This window comes from Rutilus rutilus (genome assembly GCF_951802725.1).
Source record: "Rutilus rutilus genome assembly, chromosome: 13".
NCBI classification, from domain to species: Eukaryota; Metazoa; Chordata; class Actinopteri; order Cypriniformes; family Leuciscidae; genus Rutilus; species Rutilus rutilus.
In genome coordinates this window covers 7,958,194-7,983,142 of record NC_140218.1, presented here as the reverse complement: position 1 = coordinate 7,983,142, position 24,949 = coordinate 7,958,194, and the positions used below count along the sequence as shown (strand labels likewise).

The 24,949-nt window shown below is 40.1% G+C and overlaps 2 protein-coding genes across 3 annotated transcripts in view; one reads left to right on the top strand and one right to left on the bottom strand.

The window, feature by feature from the left end:
* The window catches only part of LOC311302680 (uncharacterized protein), a 300,249-nt gene that overhangs the window by 230,116 nt on the left and 45,184 nt on the right, over positions 1 to 24,949 (top strand). The window lies entirely within an intron of this gene.
* The window catches only part of LOC311302678 (uncharacterized protein), a 58,778-nt gene that overhangs the window by 21,965 nt on the left and 11,864 nt on the right, over positions 1 to 24,949 (bottom strand). The window lies entirely within an intron of this gene.

The following is a 24,949-nucleotide window of genomic DNA, read 5'->3' as shown; positions in this document are numbered from 1 at the left end:
TATTATTTGTATAAGTACACTTTATAGAAGTACACTAAAGTGCTTTTTTTTCACAAGGGTTGTGCTTTGATGTTGATGTTTATTTTGTTCTATTCTTTAACCCAGTCCTAGTGGTTCTTAAACTTTTTAGAGTTGTACCCCAAGAGGCTTTAATATCCTTCTGCGTACCCCCACTCTTCAGTCACACCTTTTTCAGTAAGGGACAATATTTGCCCCCTTAAATCGATTTTTTCAAGTGCATTTTTACCTTTACAAATACCTTTATAAAATAAATAATGCTCTGAATTAAAAAAAAAAAAAAGTTAAATAGATAAATATGCAATGATGGTAAAAACGAAGTGATGCTTTTAAATATTAAATTAAAACTGTGATGAGTCATCGAGTCATTCATTCAGTAACGAAGCAAGTGACTGTATTTATGAATTAATCATTGAATCATTGACTCTAAAGATTCGTTCACAATCATTGCTGTGTGCTGCAGTGGCTTTCATTGGAGCTATTAATTTATTGTAAAAATACTGACAACTGTGTTGAAAATGAACATCACTTAATATTAATATTTCATTTGTTGAACTGTTGTATAAAATCAATGTCACTTTTGCAATCGTGTGGATCTTCATATAATGTGATCAACATTAAACACAGGAACTCACACAGGGTAGGCCTATGTCTTTGTATCGAATAGAGTTTGAATTATATCGATCTCCATGCACAGCCTGTGTCTATGTTCTTCATGCTAGTAAGTGCTAACTTAAATCCCTACTTTTACAAAGGTAACATACATTGTTGAGAACGGCAGTATAGCGCGATTTGCTGAGGCAGCAATCTGTACGAGACCTGTCATATAGCCTATACACGCTGCTTAAATGCAGAAAGTTTTGACCGCAAAAGATGAGGTAATCTGATCGTATGTCATGTATTTACAGCATTTAACTTGAGAGAAATGCATGCTCAGTTTAAATCTTATTTTAAGATGAGGTAGTATTAACGTTAAAGGAACGGCAAAATTCAGCATTTTGTTCCCGCACCACTTCTGTTACCTCACGGTTTGAGAACCACCACAAACCCAGTTTGAGAACCACTGCCTTTACATATCTTTGTAAAGCAAAAAATAATAATAATATTACAAATAATTATTGTTAACCACCCAAACACAATTTAACACAAACTGCATGATACCAGTGCTCTGTGAAAAAGTCAGTAATTATTTAATGCCATATTACAAGACTGAAGCATTCTTACACAAAAACAAAATTGCACAAACTTTCCATTTGCATTTGAAATTTAACTCAAAAAGTTTAGTTACTTTCTCAGACAGATCCCTCACTTCGGTAACTGTCCATGTTGGATCTGTCCCATGTTGTTTTAAAAAGTAATCACGGAAAGCAAAACAAGGCATTAGCATGACCGCATCCAGCTAGCCAGGCCGATAGACCGCTGAAGATAGGCGCGCATGAGCGCGGGCGAGGGCGGGTGCGCGCAGCTTGGGGCGCTAACAAATGCGCCCATAGCTAACTAGATTTAAGCTCGCTGATAGCAGACATTTTTAATTTCTGTCATATTTTTTCACATATACTGGGTGTATTTAATATCTTAAACACATAAATACTGACAATTTGTATGTATGATTTATGAATGTATTTACTTATTTAATGAGTGTGGCTTGAGTGCGCCCTAGCGCCCTTTATAGAGCCCCTTCCGCTATCCCCACTGGACCTCTAGGTTGAAAAATCGTCAATGCAAGTGAATGGGAGAAAATAATTATTTTCTGGTCCCGTTTGAATTTTGCCATGAATGTGACATATGTTGTCTGTGAATTTTTAATATAATGTTTCGTGTAAAGAATGCTACAATTTAGCTGGTAGAAGTTTGATACGGTTAGACTTTGTGTGAGAGCACTTTGTGGACTACAACTCTTCGCTGCTTTCAGACGGGAATCTGAAGAAAGAACAGCCCATTTGGTTTGAATGGTGACATTTGGGTACAAAACACACGATCTGTCTCCATAGATTATCGCAGCATTAGCACCGTGATTTGACAAGTGGAGGAAAATGTGTTATGGGGTGACGTCACATAGGCGACATGTAGTCTTTCTCGTTATGTCTTTTCCACAACTGCTAGCCAAAGAATCGTACAGTATACGGTCAAACTCGTAACATGAAACATTATATAAAAAATTCACATACAACATATGTTCACATTCATGGCACAATTCAAACGGGATCAGAAAATAATTAATTTCTCCCATTCACTTGCATTGACGATTTTTCAACCTAGAGGTCCACTTGGGGTTTTACGGATGGGCGGGACTTACCAGCTCTTATTGGCCAGCCGCCCCTGATAAAATCTGACGAAGTACAATACTCTTTTTTTTTTTTACAAAAGCCTAACCATTTTTAATAGGATGGACAGTTGAAGGAACCCAACCTCGTTATACTTAATAAATATATTTGCTGCTTCTTGGCCTACTAAAGTGTTCCTGCAACGGGAGTATTCTCTGGTTACAGCGCAGAACAGCTGAGTGTGTGGACAGAAGTGTGTGCCTGAGCTTGTATTTTGGGTTAAGCTGCGTTGCTTTGACATTGTGGAAAATAGAATAATAGAAACAAAATGTTTTAAGCTTTTTACCCGTTATTATCAACCTAAATTAATCTCTTTTTTAATTTAACTTAATTTCGTTTTTCTTTATTTAAAGTTCGTTTTTTTCTTTATTTAAATTTCGTTTTTCTTTATTTAAATTTCATTTTTTTTCTTTATTTAAATTTCGTTTTTCTTTATTTAAATCTACCCTTTACTGTGTCAATAACTTGTTAGTCAGAAAAATATTAGACTACCTTATTAAAAGTATTGCTTAAGTTAACAGACCTGTGTGTGTGTGTGTGTGTGTGTGTGTGTGTGTGTGTGTGTGTGTGTGTGTGTGTGTGTGTGTGTTACGTGCGAATGTATTTACTTTGTGTTGTTCATGGGGAAGATGTGTTTTATATCACTAGTGCAGTGTCCGCATAAGCCCTGCCCGTGTGAGGCGCGCTGCTTCCCGCTCGCGTTGTTCTGTAGATTATTAAAAGTTTATTAATTCTGAACATGTCGCTTCTCGCTTGTTTATCTATATTGTCTAAATTATATTCATATGACATGCTGAAATATATGCCACTGTACCTGGGATGAAGACATTTCACACGCAACGCAGGCAGTCTGCCCAAGACATGAGAACTCCTTCTGCAGTGTTCGGGGGTATCAGCTTGTCAACAAATGCATGTGTATCCCCTGGTGTAACCATGACAGATTTTACGACAGTAGTAGAAGACAATACTGTTTCCCAACTGTAGGGGGACCCCGAGAGCAAAAGTTACTTGGTGTTGCTTTAAAGCGATAGTTCACTTTGAAATTAATTTTTGATATGTTTTAGCTTACCTCAAGGGCATCCAAGATGTAGGTGTCTTTGTTTCCGCAGTAGTTTCAATTTTGATATTTTTAGGTCAAACCGTTCTTGTCTGTCAGTCATATAATGCAGGTCGATGGTCACTGTCTCAAAACACAAGCACAGAGTCCAAATTAAAACAATTACCCATCGTCCAAATGAAACAATTCCCCATCATAAGTACACATTGATGGCCTAAGACACGAAACGAGCGGTTTGTGTGAGAAAACGAACAGTATTTATATCGTTGTTATCTCTTGAAAACAGCACACGTCCAAATGATCTGACGGCGCGGGCGGGTATAGATATAAACATAGATGTCGCCTTGGCTACTGCAGTTCATTGGAACGAAACCGTAGCCAAGGCGACATCTATGTATATATCTATACCCGCCCGCGCCGTCAGATCATTTGGACGTGTGCTGTTTTCAAGAGATAACAACGATATAAATACTGTTCGTTTTCTCACACAAACCGCTCGTTTCGTGTCTTAGGCCACCAATGTGTACTTATGATGGGGAATTGTTTCATTTGGACGATGGGGAATTGTTTTAATTTGGACTCTGTGCTTGTGTTTTGAGACAGTGACCATCGACCTGCATTATATGACTGACAGACAAGAACGGTTTGACCTAAAAATATCAAAATTGAAACTACTGCGGAAACAAAGACACCTACATCTTGGATGCCCTTGAGGTAAGCTAAAACATATCAAAAATTAATTTCAAAGTGAACTATCCCTTTAAGCTTGTGTATATTTTTCAGTTGAAGCTGTTATCCCCGGGGACGGCGATCACGCCAGCGTGATCAGCTCGTTTTTTTTTTCTTATCAGTGCAAAACAGACTCAAAATACTCTGTTGATTTTAATCTTACATAGGCCTACAGTATAAGTGTTATACATCATTCGATCCTGTTAAGTGTCTATTTTTTTGTGTATACTCATAATAAAAACAAAGTGTTGTGCTTTTTGCCAAATAAAGAAAACTAAACATGATGCTCTGTCAGTGAAGTCCATTCTGAAACGCGTCCGAAAATGAACTGTAACTCAGCGAATACTCAGTCACACAGGCATTCAGGCACACAGGCATAAAGCTTGAATTCTCTTCTTTTAAATAAAGTAATTTATATAAAAAACAAATATTCTCAGTTTATATAATCTGCAGGGCTCCAGACTAACTTTTTGCCTTGGTTGCACTGGTACGCCTAAATAAAAACAAAACAAAATTTGGGTGCACCTACATTTTTCCTCGGCTCGCGTCACCTTTAACGCCACAATTTCAATGTCACCTTTTTATCACGCTCTATATACATTCATATATATTATGTTAATGATTTCAAACAAGAATAAGGTGTAGGTAAATACTTTTTTTTATTTGAAGCACAATTATACTGTATATAAAAATAAAAATCTTTAAAAAAAAAAAAAAATGTTTAAAGTGCTTCACTGAGCTGCCAAACTAACTATTTTGAGTCTCTAGCTCAGGCGCGGTAAGTTATTCTTTCAAGAGCTGTGAGTGATTTTTCTCTTGTTGTTTGATTCGCAGTAATGGCGCAATCGTCAGCATGTTTATTAGACTGCGGCCCCTTTAAGACTGAGTGCAGATCTAATAGGCTACTGATGCATCATATTCTCCCAACTATTTCCATAACTACGTCCATTTGAGACATAAACTGTTTTTAGTGAATCTTCAAGCCGGTCATTTTGACATACTTTTGTGTACATTTGATCGTTTAGACGCATTTTTACCTCAATATAATTTTTTATAATCTTTGGAAGCCAAAATCGAAAATAAAATCAGACTAATATCACAGACCTTAAGTGTAACCAGGCTACGTTTGAATGTTTAATTCTGTCCTCCGTTGTCACTCATTAAGCAGAGCTGTAGTGTTGTGCGAGCTGTGGCACCGCATGAGAGAAGAGTGTGAGTTCCCATGAGTGTGAGTTCCGTCAAAGGAGAACAAACGCTTAGTTCGTGGAACTAGGAACATTTTTAGTCGCACCCTTACAAAATTTGGTCGCACTCTAGAGCCCTGATCTGTATGAAAAGAGAGAGATGTCAGTCGCTCTCAGTTCAGGGCTGCGTTCTCCGATAACGTTGTCTCTTAGCGCGCTACGAAGACTCAAAAGGTACACCTTAACTACAGGTATACATTTCCTACGTGTGTTCTCCAAACTATACCTTAGGATGTTGCTTAAGGTAAACCTTCTTAAGTTTGACCTTAGCAGGTGCTGTCCATGGCAGAGGTGCTGAATAGGTTGATATCGATGCCTCTGATGGATTGTGCGCTCTTTCCTTCACAGCGGTAGGTAAAGTATTGAGAAAACAATGTTCTTTATAAAGAAGCGTTTTAGAAATAGTACAAACTGCATTTATCGGGGCTCATTGAAATATGTACATGCAGAAATAAATATGAGTATGTGTTTATAATTTAGCAAGTGTGCAATCCCAAACCCTCACGGCCATAAGTGTGTTAATGTTCTCCACAACGTATGCTGATTATCCACCAGCCATGTAGTTGACATACACTAACTGGCTCCGCGGACGGCGCCGTCTTTGATTTAAAACAAGTACTCACTGTCTCGCTGCCATAGCTATAAAGTTTGTGTAAACTCATCTTTCTTTATATAGACTCCTAAGCCTTTTCTGTCAAATGGTTCGCCAGCTGATGTGCCTTACACTGTAAAAAAAAATCCTAATTTTACAGAGAATAACTCTATTTTTTTTAGAGTATTTTTCTGTTATTTTAAATTATATTCAAAACTCTGTAAAATTACAAACAATATCTGTAAATTAATTAATTGACTGTTAATTTAAGGATTATATCATTAATTACAAATTACAGTGATTCTTATTTTTTTCACAGGACAATTACTGTATTATTTATACAGTATTTTTCTGTTATTTTAAATTATATTCAAAACTCTGTAAAATTACAAACAATATCTGTAAATTAATTAATTGACTGTTAATTTAAGGATTATCTCATTAATGACAAATTACAGTAATTCTTATTTTTTTTCACAGTACAATTACTGTATTATTTATACAGTATTTTTCTGTTATTTTAAATTATATTCAAAACTCTGTAAAATTACAATAAAATTATGTAAATTAATTAATTGACTGTTAATTTAAGGATTATATCATTAATGACAAATTACAGTAATTCTTATTTTTTTTTCACAGGACAATTACTGTATTATTTAAACAGTATTTTTCTGTTTTTTAAAATTACATACAAAGTTGTGTAAATTTACAATAAAATTATGTAATTAAATATGTAGCTCATTATATTAAAGGTTTATATCCATACTAACAATCTAACATATTTCCTTGTCATTTTAAAGTAAATGTTATTAGTTTTACATTTAAGTGTATTTTTACATTTTAACTCTGTAATTCTGGATACAAATTTAATGCAAGCAAACTGCACAATTATTGTTAAATTGAGCTTGTTGGTCAGACAGCAGGCCAACAGGGTTCATGATGGAACATGTGGTGGGTTTAGGTCCTCCTGGGAAGTTTGTATTCATGAGGTTTTATATTTTTTTTATGTTTTAAATTAATTTATGAAGCCATTACATATTATATTGTTATATTATAATGCTCATATTTTGTGCAGGCATTAGCTTACTTCATTGTAAATAGAAAAGCCTGACAATGTCACTGCTTTAAGTATTGTGGTATTCCTCAATGTTTCTCACTTCAAGATCAGGGTTAAAGAAAATTCTGAGCTTCCTACTCATATTTTCATCTTTGTCGTGGCGTTCATGTGCGTTCAACTCGTAAATACGATCTTTATGACATGACTTGAATCCACCAATAGCTCTAGCTTATGGGACAGTCCATACAAACACTCTTTGCAAAATTACATTACTGACTGTTTCAGTGAGAAGTTCTTAGTCCTGTATCAACGCTAAACGGAGTATCCATGCTGTTAAATAAAAGTCTGTAGACAAGGGTTAGGGTTACTGTTAGGGTTAACCTTAACCCTTAATTTCTAACCCAGCCCCGGTTTCACATTACTGGTGTGCATCTTGAGACAAAACAATGGCACTGACATATTTTAAGATAAGTCAGTGCAAGTTGCTTTCAGGTAAAACAGCTCAAACGTGCATTTTAGTCTGGGACTACAGGCTTAAGCCTTGCTTGTGAAACCCGGGGTATATGTTGTAACTTGTATAGAATTATGCCAATGTTAGCAAAGTGTTGCGTTGGACAGAGGATTAACCCTAAACCAACAGGTTGTGTACGGTAACAGTGCCATACAGGGTGAAAAGCAAGACATTATTAGGCATAAGAGTGTTTCTAAAGGAAAGGTCAATAATTTGTTAAAGTGCAAAAGGGACATTATGGGTCACATGGATGCAACTAATGTCAGCAGAGTATACCAATCCATTAGTTTTTCATATAGGTCTACATACAGAATTTTATATGAATACATATGCAGTGTTTGTTCTGTTTAATATGTAATCTGTTTGCTCTATTAAACTGCTGTTTAGCAGAGCAGTGGTAAATATATGTAAGTTATTGTAAGTTTAATTTTTAATCATGCACTGCAATGAAAACACCATTTAACCAATTGAATAAATATAACAGCCAGCCTACAAATACAACTAAATAAATATCAAGTGTATATTTTTTCCTATTTTTTCTTTAAAAAAAATGTCATCTTTTCTTGTAATTGCAATGTTACCACACTATTGGCTGTCTCTCCGAGTTGTTTTGAACATGATTGGTTATTCTGACTGTCATCCAGGAATCTGGCCAATGACAACTATGCGCGCCTTTTACAGGTCAAGTTTGAATTGAATATCCGTCTGTTGGAGCGAGTGGGTGTGTGTGCTGCTGCTCTGGCTCTTCAGTACTAGCCTATTCGGTTCTGTGGCTTTTATATTGTTTAAAACATGGATTTTTTACATCGGACTGCTACATTTTTATTTTGAGCGAGTTGCGGGATGTTAATGAAGAACAAACAAGGAATATGAACAACGCATTAACAACGTGTAACGGACATATTGCAATCTGCGGAAGGTAAATAACTTTTTATTTTATAAAAACAATTCTGCTACATCAAAATATAGTGTGTTAAATTGAGAATCTAAACGCGATTAGAGCAATATCGATATTAGTACAGGTTTCAATGTATTAGGATAATGTTATGTGTTGCTAGCATGTGTAAATATTGTCAGCTAACTTATAGTTTTTGAAAAGAAAAAAACTCCGCATAGGAGCTTTACAATGACTGAGAACATTGTCTCTTTAGACAGAGAGGAACTCGAACCACACTATGACTCTAGAAGAATATGCAAACTGCTTTTGAATCATGTTGATCGCGGGATATAGGCCTAACGTTACCGATCAGTCATCATAATAAGTATATGTATATTATAAACATAAATAATTTTGGAGTTGGTGAGTAAAATTTTGCAAGCTTTCGCAAATGCCTCTGTTAGTAAGTAAATACAAATAACGTTAGCTAATATTGCTGTGTATGTGTGTGTTTCCCTCATGATCCAGGAATATTGGGAATAAATATGATACAGCCACATGTTTATCTACATTTAGCTGACGCTTTTATCCAAAGCGACTTACAATTGCTATATATGTCAGAGGTCGCACGTCTCTGGAGCAACTAGGGGTTAAGTGTCTTGCTCAGGGACACATTGGTGTCTCACAGTGGATTCGAACCCGGGTCTCTCACACCAAAGGCATGTGTCTTATCCATTGCGCCACACCACCCCATGATCTTCAGATGCGGTGAGTATTGTTATATTAAAATACACGTGAAATAGAGACAGAACATGTAATCTCTGCTCAAAGGCACACTGGTTCAAACCCTTCAGACAATATTTTACCTATCTTCTTGAGTTCACAGGCCTAGCTGACCCAAACATAAATGTCCTTTCAAAATGAAAGTATTTTCAAACCTGTATGACTTGGATGAGCTGTTCTTTTTAGGACATGTCCCAGGGTCCTTTGCTAAATTAACCATGGTTTGTATTATAGTAAAAGTTTAGAAACCATGTTTTTATGGTGGATTGATTACAATACTTTATTATTACCATTTGGTAGCAAAACTATGGTTGATGTTAGTAAGGGTTCCCCAGATTTATATAACACTTAAGGAACACATTAATAAATGGTCCTATGTCACCCAGATCAATAGTCTGTTAACACACAGGTAATAATTAACACACTTTTTAACTTTTTTTTTTATATATATATTTTAGATCAAGCATTGGAACAATGTTTACGGAGCAGAACAAGCACCAACAGAGAAACAAGCCCATCATTCAGTAGTAAGTATCCACTGCAGTATATAAAACAGAAAAGTTATCTCTTTTTTTCTCCCTCGTGCCATCCCAGATGTATATCTGACTTTCTTTCCACAGAGATTTTTAGAAAAATTATCCATTATTGTAAGCCAATATAATGCAAGTGCATGCTCCAGAAACTACATGCAGCCTACAAACAGTTGCTGTGTTGTTCACACAGGAAGTTTTCTGCACTTATCATGTGAGCTTTACAATGCTCTTGGATTATTGTCAGGATGTGTGTTTGGACTTTTTCGACCTTCAGCATTTTGTTGTCTATTCACTTGCATTATTCGACACGCGAACACAAGAGACTTTTTCTAAAAGTCTAGTTTATTTTTTCTAAAATTTGTGTTCATCTGAAGAAAGAAAATCATATACCTTGAGGGGAGAATCCCCTTCCACAAATGCGTTAGCAAAGGGTACATGCGATGGTAAATTAACTGAAGTAATTTTATCCTATAGTAATTTTATTTTATATTTATGGTAATGTGACCTAGGATGGCAAGTCCCCGTGATTCATTTTAAAACTAGATATGGTGGAAGAGTTCAATTTAACAGAATAATTTGAGTTGTTTGTTTGGGTTTGCTATATTACACACATTTTCATCATACATTTCATATAAGGTTTAAATAATTTCCATAGGTAAAACTATTAATACGTTTAGATACGTTAAATGTAACTACCTGCAGGGTTCAAAGCCGTCAAGAACACACAAACTTAGGTACTTTACACAACAACGATGTACTAAAAACAGAAAAGTTTTTTCTTTGTACAGATGACAACGTTATTAAAACGATTCCCGTTCGCACAGATCGGCGAAAACGTCTAAATCGCTGTTTTATCCATGCCACAAAGTAACTGGTGATGTCACTCTGTAAAGAAAGACTACACGCCTGTGCACATTCGCATTCACACACGCATACCTATAGACTAAACACATAATGCATGCCTTTACCGGTTTCACAGATTCACATTTCAGTAGTTTAGACCGAGACGATTTTAGTTGGAAACTGAGTCGTGTAAACGGCCCCTTACTAAGCATATATTAAAAAACCCAGGGCATAGGGATGCTCACTTTTGATTGGAATTTGCCCACTGTCATGCAGATTTTAGCTCAAACCCTAATTAAACTGACCTGAACCAGCTAATCAAGATCCTCAGGATAACCAGAAACAGTTTGGAGCTACACTCTGCAGGACACTGGCCTCCAGGAGTTTGGCACACATGACCTGAAGGGATAGTTCACAGTCAGGCAAACAAGAAAATTCTCCCAAATAATTTACTCACCCTCATGTTGTTCCAAACCTTTATGCATTTTTTGGTTGCCAACATTCTTCAGAAATATCTCATTTTAATGCATGGTTTGAAAAGACATGATGGTGAGTAAATGATGACAGAATTTTCATTTTTGGGTGAACTATCTCAAGTACTTTAATAATCTCACACAATGAGAATATACCTTTTTTTTTTTTTTTTTTTTTTAAACACATATAATATATTTAATTCCCTGGAGGATGAGAGAAAGACCCTCATTACCCATATCACAGCAGGCTGAAAACACCTCCAGTTAATACAAATATTGTTGGTTTTATTTTATAATACAAATTGGCATTTTAGGCGTTTACCTTGCAATGATACCTCTGGAAAAGAATGTTCATTGTTGTGAATCTACATGTTCCTTCTTTTGGTGATGCACATTTTTCAATCGGACATAAGTTTTAGATACCAGACAAATCAGAAGACAAACAGACAATTTAAATAAAAATGTATTAAGCTTGTTTAAAGGAAACAAAAATAATTGAAATCATTTTGAGAGAATCATAGTGTGTCTTTCTTTTTTCTTCCCAGATGCACCAAGCTGATTACTATGGAAGCAGATTAGTCTCAAATATAATTCACGCAAAAAACATGATTCACAAATGCGTAGACAATTTCACATGCATGAAACCTAATTCACGTGCACACAAAAAAAATCCACGTGCGTGAAAAAAATATATATTCACAAAAAGCAATTCACATGCACAAAATAAAATTATATACTCATAAAATACATTTCACAAATGCAAAACACAACTCGTAGATATACAACTGTGCACAAAAACCTTTGAATGTTTAAAATGTACGAGTGTATCCTTGCATTTGAATGTGCAAATCGTCATTCACGTACGAATCGCCTTAGATATGTGTGTGTGAGTTTTTGAGACTTTGCTGGCAGCATAACACTCGTAACACAGAGCAGTCGTACTCTTTAGCCAATCAGATTTAAGCTTATCAATCGACCAATCAGTATCACGTGAGGGCGGGCCTACCTACATGTTACGTCATCAGCTTTCGACCAGTTCATGGCTGAGCAGAGGTAAGTGCAGTTAATCGTTCATTTCTGTGTTTAGAAGTTAAAGATCATTTGAAACAATAGTTTATTAACTGCTGTTTAGTCCACATGTGAATATAAACATTTATTTTTAGTATTGATGGATTTTCATGTCCTGTCCACCACACATTCAACCTATGATAATGTATGTAATGACGTGCATATATAGGAGACATGTTTTGATCTGCATATATTATGTAGTTTTATTGTTTCAGATTTCCAAGACAGATGATGTATGAAGTTGCAGACAACCAGTACTGTGATCTTACCATTTCTACTGTAATTCTTTGAAAACAGTCATGTTGCAAGCCATCCATTTTGACAGTTGTTTCAACAAGTGGTTGAAAGTGATGCATTGTTACTGTATTAATTTGTCTCCTGCGGACTATATGTACACGCTTTGGGAATAAAGCCTTGCTATGCATGCATTATTAAATGTTCTTGTAAGAATTAAAAGATTCAGACATAGTTTAATTTGAAGTTTCTGAATCCTTTGGGAATAAAATATATAAAATGACTTGATCATGATTAATGTTCCTGTTACATATGAAGATCATGAACTGACAGTCTAAACTGTGAAGCACAATATTCAGTACAGAGAAATATACGTCTCTTCAGGAGTTGTGAGATCCAGTCAGAGTGTACTTTGCTTTTAGAGTATATAAATATAAGTGCAATACATCAAGTGAAAAGTTAAAAAATGAATTGTGTTCAGTCCGGTCATCAGTAGACCTCTCTGTTAGGACATATAAGATTTTGTCCTGATATTTAAAGTACTAAAACCCTATAGTACAAGAGTTGCAGACAGAGGATGTGGGAAATTAAGTGATGGTATTTGAATAGAGTTTACTGAGTAATCTTAGTCGCATAATCTTAATTGCCTCTCTATGATAAGTACCTTTGTCTCATCAGCATAAAATCAGATTTGCCTATTTTACTAGGCAAAGTAAAATTAATGCTTCACAATATTGTCCTGAGACCTTAAGATGACAATAAAAAACCTTATTTAAAAACCTTGCGATGACAATACAGCACAAAACATAAGGAAATGCATGTTGAATATATTGCTAACACTCTACAATAAGGTACAATAACTTAGTTAACATTAGTTCATGTATTAACCATGAGCAATACATTTGTTGCTGTGTTTGTTAATCTTTATTAACGTTAGTTAAAAATACAGCTGTTCATTGTTAGTTTACAGTGCATTTACTAATGTTAACAAGATTTTAATGAAGTATTAGTAAATGTTAACATTAACAAAAAATAATAAAGGCTGTTCACGTGCAGTTCATTATTAGTTCATGTTAACTAATGAAACGTTTTAATAAAGTGTTACCAATTAAGACATAAATACAAAAAAAAAAAAAAGTATAAAAGAGAATTAAGAAACAACATGAATTAAGATGTTCGTGACTGCTATCCAGATGTCACACCAAAGGTGAGTAATCCTGATAAAATGCAGGGAAACAAGTGTTAATAATAATTTAACATCATACACAAATGGCAAAAAACACTGGGTGCTCATTAAAAGAGGTCTATTCACTATTTAAAGAACAATTTCGATGGGTATTGACCATAGATGATTGTTTTGCAATCATTAGCGTGATTGTAGCTGTGAGAGCTGTCTGTACCTTCAGCTAAAATACAACAAAACAAGCATCATTCTTCTTCATTTTTGACACGATATGGGACATCTGATTACAACAACACTTGCTTACATCAGTTAATAGTTTATAAACTATTGCTTCAACTGATCTCAAACTTCTTTAACTTCAGTTAACACAGAAATGAACGATTAACTGCACTTACCTCTGCTCAGCCAGAGGTGGTCGAAAGTTGATGACGTAACATGTAGGTAGGCCCGCCCTCACGTGATACTGATTGGTCGATTGATAAGCTTAAATCTGATTGGCTAAAGAGTACGACTGCTCTGTTATGCTGCCAGCAAAGTCTCAAAAACTCACACACACATATCTAAGGCGATTCGTACGTGAATGACGATTTGCCCATTCAAATGCAAGGATACACTCGTACATTTTAAACAGTCAAAGGTTTTTGTGCACAGTTGTATATCTACGAATTGTGTTTTGCATTTGTGAAATGTATTTTATGAGTATATAATTTTATTTTGCGCATGTGAATTGCTTTTTGTGAATATATATATTTTTTCACGCACGTGTATTTTTTTTGTGTGCACGTGAATTAGGTTTCATGCATGTGAAATTGTCTACGCATTTGTGAATCATGTTTTTTGCGTGAATTATATTTGAGACTAATCTGCTTCCATAGATTACTGGCCGTTTGCTGGATTGCTGTTTATTTGCTGTATCTGTCACTTCTGGTACACTTTTGTTGTATGTTTTGACTTAACTTATTAATAAACTTGTATAGTAAGGAATAAGGATTCTGAATGTAAAGAGCATATAATATTTAATATCAGAACTATGTGACCCCAGGGGTCTGAATAATTTCATTTTATTTAGATTACAAGTTTACATTGTTTAAATACTATTCAATTATATGTAAACACAAGTGCTGCAAATTAAAGTTTGAGATGATTTTAATCAGTTTTATAGTTTTTTTACAGACTTATTTTGTCTTCTAAAATAAAACTGTTTTCTTACATTCTTGAGCACGTCTTGACAATTTATTGAATGTGTTTGATCGTTATAATTTAGGAAAGATCTGTTAAATAACAGTGTTTCTCAGTAGAACTTTTAGTGCCGTCACTTTATTAAAGGAGTTTGATTGTAATAATTTAGGAAAGATCTGTTAAATAACAGTGTTTCTCAGTAGAACTTTTATTGCCGTCACTTTATTAAAGGTGTTTGATTGTAATAATTTAGGAAATACCTGTAAAATAACAGTGTTTCTCAGTAGAACTTTTAGTGCCATAACTCATTATAATCTTGGAAAAATCCATAAAATAAAAGTTTTACACTGTAAAAAAATAATCGTAAAAAAACGGTCAAATGACTGGCAGCTACGGCTGCCAAACAAAAACCGTAAAATTAAGGTAAAATATCTTCATTCAAACAAGGAAAAAACCTGTAAAATTACAGTGTTTTTTTCTAAAACTTTTAATGAAAAATTCTGTAAAATTATAGTTTTTGCACTTTATTGGAATTAAGATATTTTACTTTAATTTTACGGTTTTTGTTTGGCAGCTGTAGCTGCCAGTCATTTGACCGTTTTTTTACGATTATTTTTTTTACAGTGTAGGATAGTAATTAAAAAAGCTAACAACCATTAGTGTATGGAAACTTTATTAATGAAAACACTTCCATACACTGGGTGTAGGCTATAACAACTTAAGTATTTTATGTGTAAAATTTTAAAGTAAAGTAAAAATGTAATTTTAATACTAAATCAGATTTTATATTAAATGTTCATATAAAATTTTCTATGTGTAATTAAACTGCGATGTAAAAAAGCTTTTTGCGTAGTGGTGGCCACTAGCGGTATGAACCATCAGCAGCGATAAGGTATAGCTAAGAGCGCTCCAGACCAACCTTACGAACGTATGACTTACAGAAGGTATACTTAACTAAGAAGGTTTCGGAAAACACGTATTAACGATAAGGTACTTCTTAAGGTACAACTTAAGAACGACGTAGCGTTAAGGTAGTTTCGGAGAACGCAGCCCAGCTCATTATAGCTCATTATCTGCTAATGTGAACATGCCCATGGAGAGCGCACACTATTCAAACGCAAATTATCTGAGGCAATCCATGCAAACATGTCAACGCCCACATCAGCTGGATAAAACACATCAAGTTCTCTTACGAGAGATACTCTCGTACTGCGTAGAATACGCTAGGGGAAAATCCTTTTCCACGAGAATACTGAAGCCAAAAAATTATCCTTTAATTTTGTATTAATGTAAAACGCATTGCGGCAGCATACAGACATAGGCGAGACAGCTTGCGCGCCTATTGGCTGGTCTGCTGGCAACTGCTTGAGCCTATCGAGCGAGACCTAGAGTGACGTCAGACCCTCTGCGTCACGTCCCGCCGAAACGGGCGTGGCTTAGGTCTATAAATACCGCTCACAGGCTTCATATCTCTGATTTTTCATCCTTCAACGAAGCAACTCACATCGCTGGATCCGAGAAGAAGCCGCGCTGTTGAAGAAAGCACTTCAGCGGGACGAGTCGAGAAGCTGCTGGCCGCGCCGCCTTCATCGCCTTCCTGCTGCGCTATCCAGCGCCTATATCCTTTCTCTGCATTGTGTGTGTGTTCGCCAGCGTGACACACACTGTCTGAAAGATCTCCGTCTTTTTTAAGATGCCTTTCTGCGGCTCGTGCAGAGCCACACTCAGCGATGGGGACCGCCATGTTATATGCGCTTCCTGCCTGGGTCAAGATCATGCAGCTCTCGCGCTCGCTGACGGCGGCTGCCCTCACTGCGAGCTGTTGCCATTAGCGACTCTGAGGACTTGCTTGGCACTTTTCAGCGAGACTGCGCCCACACCTGCTGTAGTGCCGCGCCGTAAAAAGCGCCGCGCTCAGCGAATCCCGGAACCTTCTCCCAGCCGTCAAAGCTCGCCGGTGCGCCCGCCTGCTTCTCCGGTTTCATCAGCATCACTTCCTGACGGACAACGGCCGCGGTCTGCCGCCGCTTCTGTCGACGACGCTGATGAAGTCGACGTGCTGCTGAGAGAGGGGGATTCCTGCTCTCTCTTGGCATCAGGCAGTGAGGGTGCTTCAACGGGGAAGAGAGCGAGCATTGAGGCGGAGCTCATGCGCGTACTCACTCAGGCCACGGCGAGCCTCGGACTCGAGTGGATTACGCCTGAGCAGCCTGCTCACAACCGGCTGGACGGCTACTTCCTGCCTGGGGAGCGCACTTCACCTGCATCCAAGCCAGCGCCTTTTCTTCCTGAGCTTCATGAAGAAGTCGCTAAGTCTTGGAACTCCCCTTTTTCGGCCAGGACACGATCCTCTGTTTCTCTGGCGTTCTCCGCTGTCGACGACGCTAAAAACAGAGGCTACCACTCCCTGCCGCCGGTCGAAGAGGCTATTGCAGCGCACTTATGCCCGCCCTCCGCTGGACGGCGTGCTAAGATGGCGCTGCCCTCAAAAGCCTGCCGCACGACGTCAGCCCTGCTCCGTCGCGCTTTCTCCGCCGCCGGGCAGGCCGCGTCAGCGTTGCACACCATGGCTACCCTCCAGATTTACCAGGCTGATCTCCTCCGCAAGCTGGATGAGAAAGGACCTGACGCAATCTGCGTGCCGGACCTGAGGAGCGCTACAGACCTCGCTCTCCGCGCTACCAAGTCGGCGGCACAGGCCATTGGACGGAGCATGGCCTCGCTCACCGTGTCTGAGAGACATCTGTGGCTGACGCTCTCGGACATGTCTGAGTCAGAGCGCACCACGTTCCTCGACGCGCCGCTTTCCCCTGCCGGCCTCTTCGGAACCTCTGTCAAAGACTTCGCCGATAGGTTCGCTGAGGTGCAGAAAGCGACCCAGGCCATGAGGCACTTCCTCCCGAAGCGCTCCGGTTCTGCAGCAGGCCGTGCGAAACCGTCTGCTCAGAGCTCACAGCCTAAGCCTCCGCCCACTGCCTCCTCTTCACAACGCCGCCAGACCCAGAGCTCGAGACCGCGCTCTCGCTCATCCAGCCACCGCCCCGCCCCGCATGGCCCGCGGCCAAAGGTTGCGTTGAAGCCAGAGGCCCCGAAATCGTCCTAGCACGCCTAGGAAAGCGACGGTGTCCAAGTCCCGCTGCGGTCGGACTTCCACCAAAGCTTGCCGCTCGTCCAGTTCCAGGAAATGTGACTGGTCCAGCGTATTTAGCAGCCAACAAGCCGGTTCCATTGCCCGCTTGCCTGCACAAAAAAGCAGTTTTTATGGCTACCCAGATAAATCCCTTAAAGAGTGTATTTTCTGGTGTCCCGGCCACGGCCGATGGTGTTTCATGTGTAGAAAAAATGCCCACTAACAAGTGCCCATTCCTACACACAAGCACAGCCCTTCACACAGGGCTCGCGCACATAAAATCGACTCAGATCGGTTGCGCATTAAACGTAGCAAACGTGCCCACAAACGCTACTTCCCACATGTCTCATGGTCTCTGTAAAAACGAGACCAGTATGCATACGCTCTGCTCACGCGAGCAATGCTGTAAAAGTGGTATATGTGCCCGCTACCCTGCGCCCACGTCCACACACAGATATGGAACTAGCCCAGCCCTCCCCCTCTCGGTTAAACACTGCAGAGATTCTGCCCGCTGTTATCAGCGCGCCCCCTGCCTCAGATGTCATGAGCGTGACGCTTATGTCACAGCACACCGAAGCCGCTGTATCGCGAGCCGATCAGAGCGTGCTTCGCATCCAGCCCCTAGCTACTCGCGCACATGCGTGGGAAAAGCTTCCCGGGGTTTCGAGATGGGTGCTGAACATCATAGAAGGCTATTCGCTGCAGTTTCGCCGGCGCCCTCGCCGCTACATGGCGCGCGTCGAGACCACGGTAGAATCGAAAGTAGCACACCTACTTCGAGCCGAGATTCTGAAACTGTTGAGCAAAGGGGCTATAGAACCCCTATCTGAAGCTCAACGCGAAGGGGGGCTTTACAGCAGATACTTCCTGGTGCCCAAGAAAGACGGGGGTCTCAGACCCATACTAGATCTGCAGCAACTGAACAGAGCGCTTGTGAAGCGTCAGTTCAGGATGCTCACGACCAGAAAAATCCTCGTGCATGTCCGCCGAGGGGACTGGTTTGTGTTAATAGATCTAAAGGACGCGTATTTTCAAATACAGATAGCGTCACGTCACAGGCGATTTTTGAGATTCGCCTTCGAGGGCCAGGCATATCAGTACACAGTCCTGCCTTTCGGCTTGTCCCTGGCACCCCGTACATTTACGAAGTGCATGGACGCAGCGCTCGCACCCCTCAGACTGCGGGGCATACGAGTGCTGAACTATTTGGACGACTGGCTGATTCTAGCCCAATCTCACTCGGAGCTCGTGGAGCACAGGACCATTTTACTTGATCACCTCGAGAATCTCGGTCTCGCAGTGAATTGGGAAAAGAGCTCGCTATTCCCCAGACAGATTATATCTTTTCTGGGAATAGAACTGAACTCGCTGTCAATGACTGCACGCCTGTCATCTCAGCGCACACTGGACATTCGCCGCGCAGCCGGCTCGTTCCGCTGCGGCACGATAGTCCCTCTCAAGATATTTCAAAGGATGGCCTTTGCCTATGGCCTATGGCCTCAGCATCATCAGTTCTCCAGTTGGGCCTTTTGCGCATGCGCCCACTGCAGTTCTGGCTCAGAGAGAGAGTGCCACGCACAGCGTGGGCCTCCGGTCGGCTTCGCTTCAAGGTCAATCAAGCGTGCATTGCAGCTTTGAAACCTTGGGAGGCAAAAGACTGGTACCAATCAGGTGTAGGCCTGGGGACTTCCTCGAGAGTGATGGTGGTGTCCACGGACGCATCCACCTCGGGATGGGGAGCGCTGCTCGAGGGCAGACCGCTTTTTGGCCAATGGTCAAAGCAGGAGAAGCTCCTACATATCAACTGCCTCGAAATGTTGGCAGTGAGCAAAGCGCTCACGCGCTTTTGTCCCCTGATAAGGGGACACCACGTGCTAGTACGTTCAGACAACGTCTCAGTGGTGTCCTACATAAATCGCCAGGGCGGCCTCAGGTCCCTGACTCTGTACAGGCTAACCAGGCGCCTCCTAATATGGGCTCGCAGCAACCTGCTCTCGCTGAGAGCAGCGCACGTGCCAGGGCTCCTAAATATAGGGCCAGACAGACTGTCCAGGAACCAGGTTCCGACAGGAGAATGGTCTTTGCACCCACAGACAGTCCAGCTGCTGTGGAGGAAATTCGGCAGAGCGGAAGTAGACCTGTTCGCGTCTCAAGAAAACGCTCACTGTCCAGAATTTTTCTCGAAGAGCAAGGACGCGCTGACCCATGAGTGGTCTCGCCATCCTCTCTACGCTTTTCCCCCCGTCTCCCTCCTGACACAGGTGGTAGAACGGGTCAGGGAAGAAAGATGCTCAGTGCTGCTTGTAGCCCCACTTTGGACGAGCCAACCTTGGTTCCCAATTGTGATGCAGTTAGCAAGCACCGCCCCGTGGCCAGTGCCTCTGAGGAGGGATCTCCTCTCTCAAGCCAACGGCTCGATCTGGCATCCTCACCCCGAGCTGTGGTCCCTTCATGTGTGGGCCATCAACGGGTACCCGCTGACCTCCCACAGGGAGTGTTAAACACTATCACGCAGGCCAGAGCTCCGTCTACGCGACGTCTCTACGCCTCCAAATGGTCTGTGTTTTCTGGCTGGTGCACAGCTCGTGGTGTGTCACCTCTACATTGCGGTGTGACGGAGGTTCTCTCCTTCCTACAGGAGCTGTTGGATAAGGGCAGGTCCCCTTCCACGCTCAAAGTGTTCTCTTCGACCACGCTTGGCCAGTCTATTGGAAGGAACGATTTAGTCATTCGCTTCCTTAGAGGAGCTAAGAGACTGAATCCTCCCAGACCTCCCACAGTCCCTATATGGGACCTTTCTACGGTACTGGAAGCCATGAAAGGTCATCCATTCGAGCCCTTGCAGAAGATTGATCTTAAACACCTGTCTTTCAAGACGGCGTTTCTTCTGGCTCTCGCTTCAGTGAAGCGCATAGGGGACTTACACGCGCTCTCAGTAAGCGCGACGTGCATGGAATTTGGGCCGAATGACTCTAGAGTTATACTCAAACCTAAGCACGGTTATGTTCCTAAATCCCTCAATACACCGTTCAGAGCACAGGTCGTCTCCCTGTCTGCCCTGCCGGTCACTGAAGGAAATATGGACGAAAGCTCCCTTTGCCCAGTCAGGGCATTAAGAGCTTATGTGTCTCGCTCGTCTGTTTTCAGACGGACGGAGCAGCTCTTTGTTTCATTCAGCGGGCGTTCTAAGGGACTAGCCGCTTCGAAACAGACCCTATCCAGATGGATAGTGGACGCAATAGCGCTAGCTTACACAACCAAGGGCATGCAGTGCCCACTGGGTGTCAAGGCGCACTCCACGAGAAGCATGGCTTCATCGTGGGCCTGGTCAAGTGGGATTGCCTTGCAAGATATTTGTATGGCGGCAGGCTGGGTCTCTCCGTCTACATTTAGAAGGTTTTACAACCTAGAGGTTCCCGCACTACAAGCCAGACTACTGTCGGTCTAGTACGGCCAAATCTCATAAACTGACACTGTCAGTTATGCAGCTATTGAGAATTGCAGTGCTGCTCTATGCTGCCATATAGGAAGATAGTGGCCAAACCCCTCCTCTTCCAGGATTCCCTGTGAGTCCCCTGGGTGATTGTGTACTGTATGAACTCCGGGCTGTCGCCCTTGAGTCTATAGTATCAGATCCCAGCACGCACGGCGTTTTACAGTAGGTTCCCCTAGCGTATTCTACGCAGTATGAGAGTATCTCTCGTAGGAGAACGTACTCGGTTACTAACGTAACCTCGGTTCTCTCTAGAGAGAGGAACGAGTACTGCGTATCCTGCCGTGCATGCACGCGCTCTGGTTGCTTCGACTATGAAAAACCAGAGATATGAAGCCTGCGAGCGGTATTTATAGACCTAAGCCACGCCCGTTTCGGCGGGACGTGACGCAGAAGGCGCGAAGCGCCCTCATTGGGTCTGACGTCACTCTAGGTCTCGCTCGATAGGCTCAAGCAGTTGCCAGCAGACCAGCCAATAGGCGGGCGAGCTGTCTCGCCTGTGTGTGAATGAATGAACTGCACAGATGCGCGCTGTTGTTTACTACAGAACAGCTGGCATCTCGGCCATTAAAGGGTTACTTCAGGATTTAGCATTAAGCTTTGTATTAGTAGAAAACCTGTAGTATTTTCGAATTACCGTGCTTTCCACCCTCATATCCCCCTGAGACAAGAGATTTATGTATTTTTTGTCTGGAAAAAATCCTCCGATGACGCAAAAATCGTCATTTTGCGTCATCGGAGGATTTTCTGGTCAGAGGCTAAAGACTACAGCCAGTAGATGGCGTTGTTCCGCATGTTTTCAGCCCGCCCATAGAGGGAGGGATCTCACTCACAGAATGTACACACAGTGTCAGCTGTCTTTCTTTGGAAGCTAAGCTAGTAGGCTCTTGTTCTGTGGAGAAAGCTGAATAGTAGGAGAAAGCTGAGTAAGTAGGGGTAAACAACAACATCCTCCTTTTCCCGGACTTGTCCGACGGGCGAGATAGTTCAAAATGTACGGGATTCAGCTTTTGCGTTCTGCGGTCGCCATTCATTGTTTACATGCACATGCACCTTTTGTTTCAATCTAACTGAATTCATTCCGATTGGTGAATCTGAATGTAGTGTTTACATGAACGCTAAACAAGTGATCGGTTGATGTGCGTTTTACCATTGCTAAGAAAATTCCCGCTCCTCCGTGAGAGATGCGAGACCCGGCGCGTCTCAGCAATGACGCCACCGGCCTCGCGCCGTTCTCCCACGGCCGTCAGCCTCATCCTGCTCGCCACAGTAAACATGATGAATGGCGACTGTAGAACGCAAAAGCCGAATCCCGGACATTTTGGCCCATCTCTAAATCACTGGCAAACTCATCACGTAGGCTAGCCTTGTTGTTTTCAACTACGCACTCTTACCGGTAGGCGTGGCCTCCAAAGGCAGCGAAGCAAGTGCATTCTGGGAGTTGTTGTCTTTCATCCACATAAGACAAAAATGCATTTTCTGGCTTTTCTCGGTCTAGAAAGCTCCAAATTCAAAAATTTCTTCACATTTCTTCTACTTAAATGACCTATTTTAAATACACATTCATCTTCCCAGAGGTGAAGTATCCCTTTAAGTTTTTACCAAACTATATTGCTATAGTCTACTGAGATGAGTAAAAATCGACTGAAATACGTTGAAATAAAATGTCTTTGTATAAGCAACGTATTAAACTGCAAATTAATATTTATATGCTAATATATCATAAAAACAGTATGTTACAGACGAAACGTTTTTACTGTAAAAAAGACTACTGTCACATCAAATAAGCTTTTGTTCGCCAATTTCTGCTCATGTGTTAAATATATAGTATGTGATGTTTTATCAAAAATAAAGTAGGTATATTGAATTATCAACTAATGTTAGTTGTTATGTTATAACAACTAATGTTAGTTGTTAGATGTTGTTATACTGTTTGTTCCAATATGCAAACTAATGAATCCTTAACTTTGAAATATGTAAGATAAAATTTTTACTTTTTTACAAAGAAAAATTACACTTGAAATATTGTTAAAATTGTAATTGTTGTTGATTTACATGTGAAAACTTTTAAATAAAATAGCAAAAAATATATTTACAAGGTAAATGTAAGCAACATCTTAATAGGTCAATATAAGCCTTCTCATTCAATTATTTATTATTGTTTTTTATTAGTGACACATTTGGGGAGAGGATATATTCCAAAACTTTCTGAAAATACAGTATGAGAATTAACTGCATAGTTACTAGAAATGTTTACCTTGGATATTGTAAAATTTGCATGCATACAAATTAAGTCCTCACATTCTTTACTTGTGTTACTCTCAGTGACACACCTGAATGAAACGCTTATTATGCAGGTCATTGTCTTCTCAGATGTGAACTTCATCATTTTTCATGATCATTCACTCCCCCACGCATATTTCCTTTCCAAACAAAACGTGTCTTACAAAGTTTAATTCTATGTATTGTTTTATGTGAATGATTAGGCAGGATGATTTTCAGATCATTTTGAAGCAAAAACTCAAGGCGACGACATCCATTAGTTAAAAGTCTTGTGGACACATATTTAGTATGTGTTTTGTGGCCTTTCAGAAACTTTCATTTTTAGTTTTTTCAATAACCATGCATAAACATTATTCTCTCAAAAATACAAACATGTACATAGATGTTGCTTACATATTATGGTAGCCCTGTTTGCGCTAAATAGAGTGTAATTACATCTTTGCCATTAATATGTTTATAAGCAACTGAAAAAAGCACAAATGTCAGGGCATGTCAAAACATCTCAAGGACCCCAAAAACACCTTAGACCCCAGAGGGTTTAGCAATATCTCATGTAGTTTTTTCCTTTGTTTTATATAATGACCACTAGGCGCTCTAGGCATATGTTTTCCTTGATTGGTTTTCCCTGAAGAGATACAAAGTAAAAGAGAGATGCATTTTTGTTGCGTTTTTACCATGGAATGAGTTGCATATCTTTACAACACATTAATGATTTATCTCTCTCCTGACCCACTCGCTATTAAAGGACAATTCCGGTAATTAACACATGGTTACTGAGTCGATCGTTCTCTGGGATGCGTTTTCATGATAATCGAATGTAAAGAGTTTTATCTCTAAAAACAGATTAGCTCATAACACTAGTATATGGGGCATTAGATTTCACAAACGCAATTCCTATCGACCAGCTCACGTAGCACGGCGTTCGTGGCTCGACTTGTCAGGCTGTTTTCAAGATGGCTCCTGCCTGTAAACGCATAATGTACTGTCTTTATAAAGTATCTTCTTATTAAACTGTCTGTACACTTACAAAGTTTTCAATGCTTCGGTTTGCATGTAGGGACCCTCATTATGCTACCGTGTTAGTGTGGGGCTATTTTGAGCCTTGTTAGTGGTATTAACTAACGATTTACTTTTACTTACTCTGCCCCGTATACTAGTGTTATGAGCTAATCTGTTTTTAGAGATAAAACTCTTTACATTCGATTATCATGAAAACGCATCCCAGGGAACGATCGACTCGGTAACCATGTGTTAATTACCCCTAGGTTCATTTTTCACCGGAATTGTCCTTTAATGTTATTTTGTATTACTCGTCCCATCCGACCAGTGGATCTA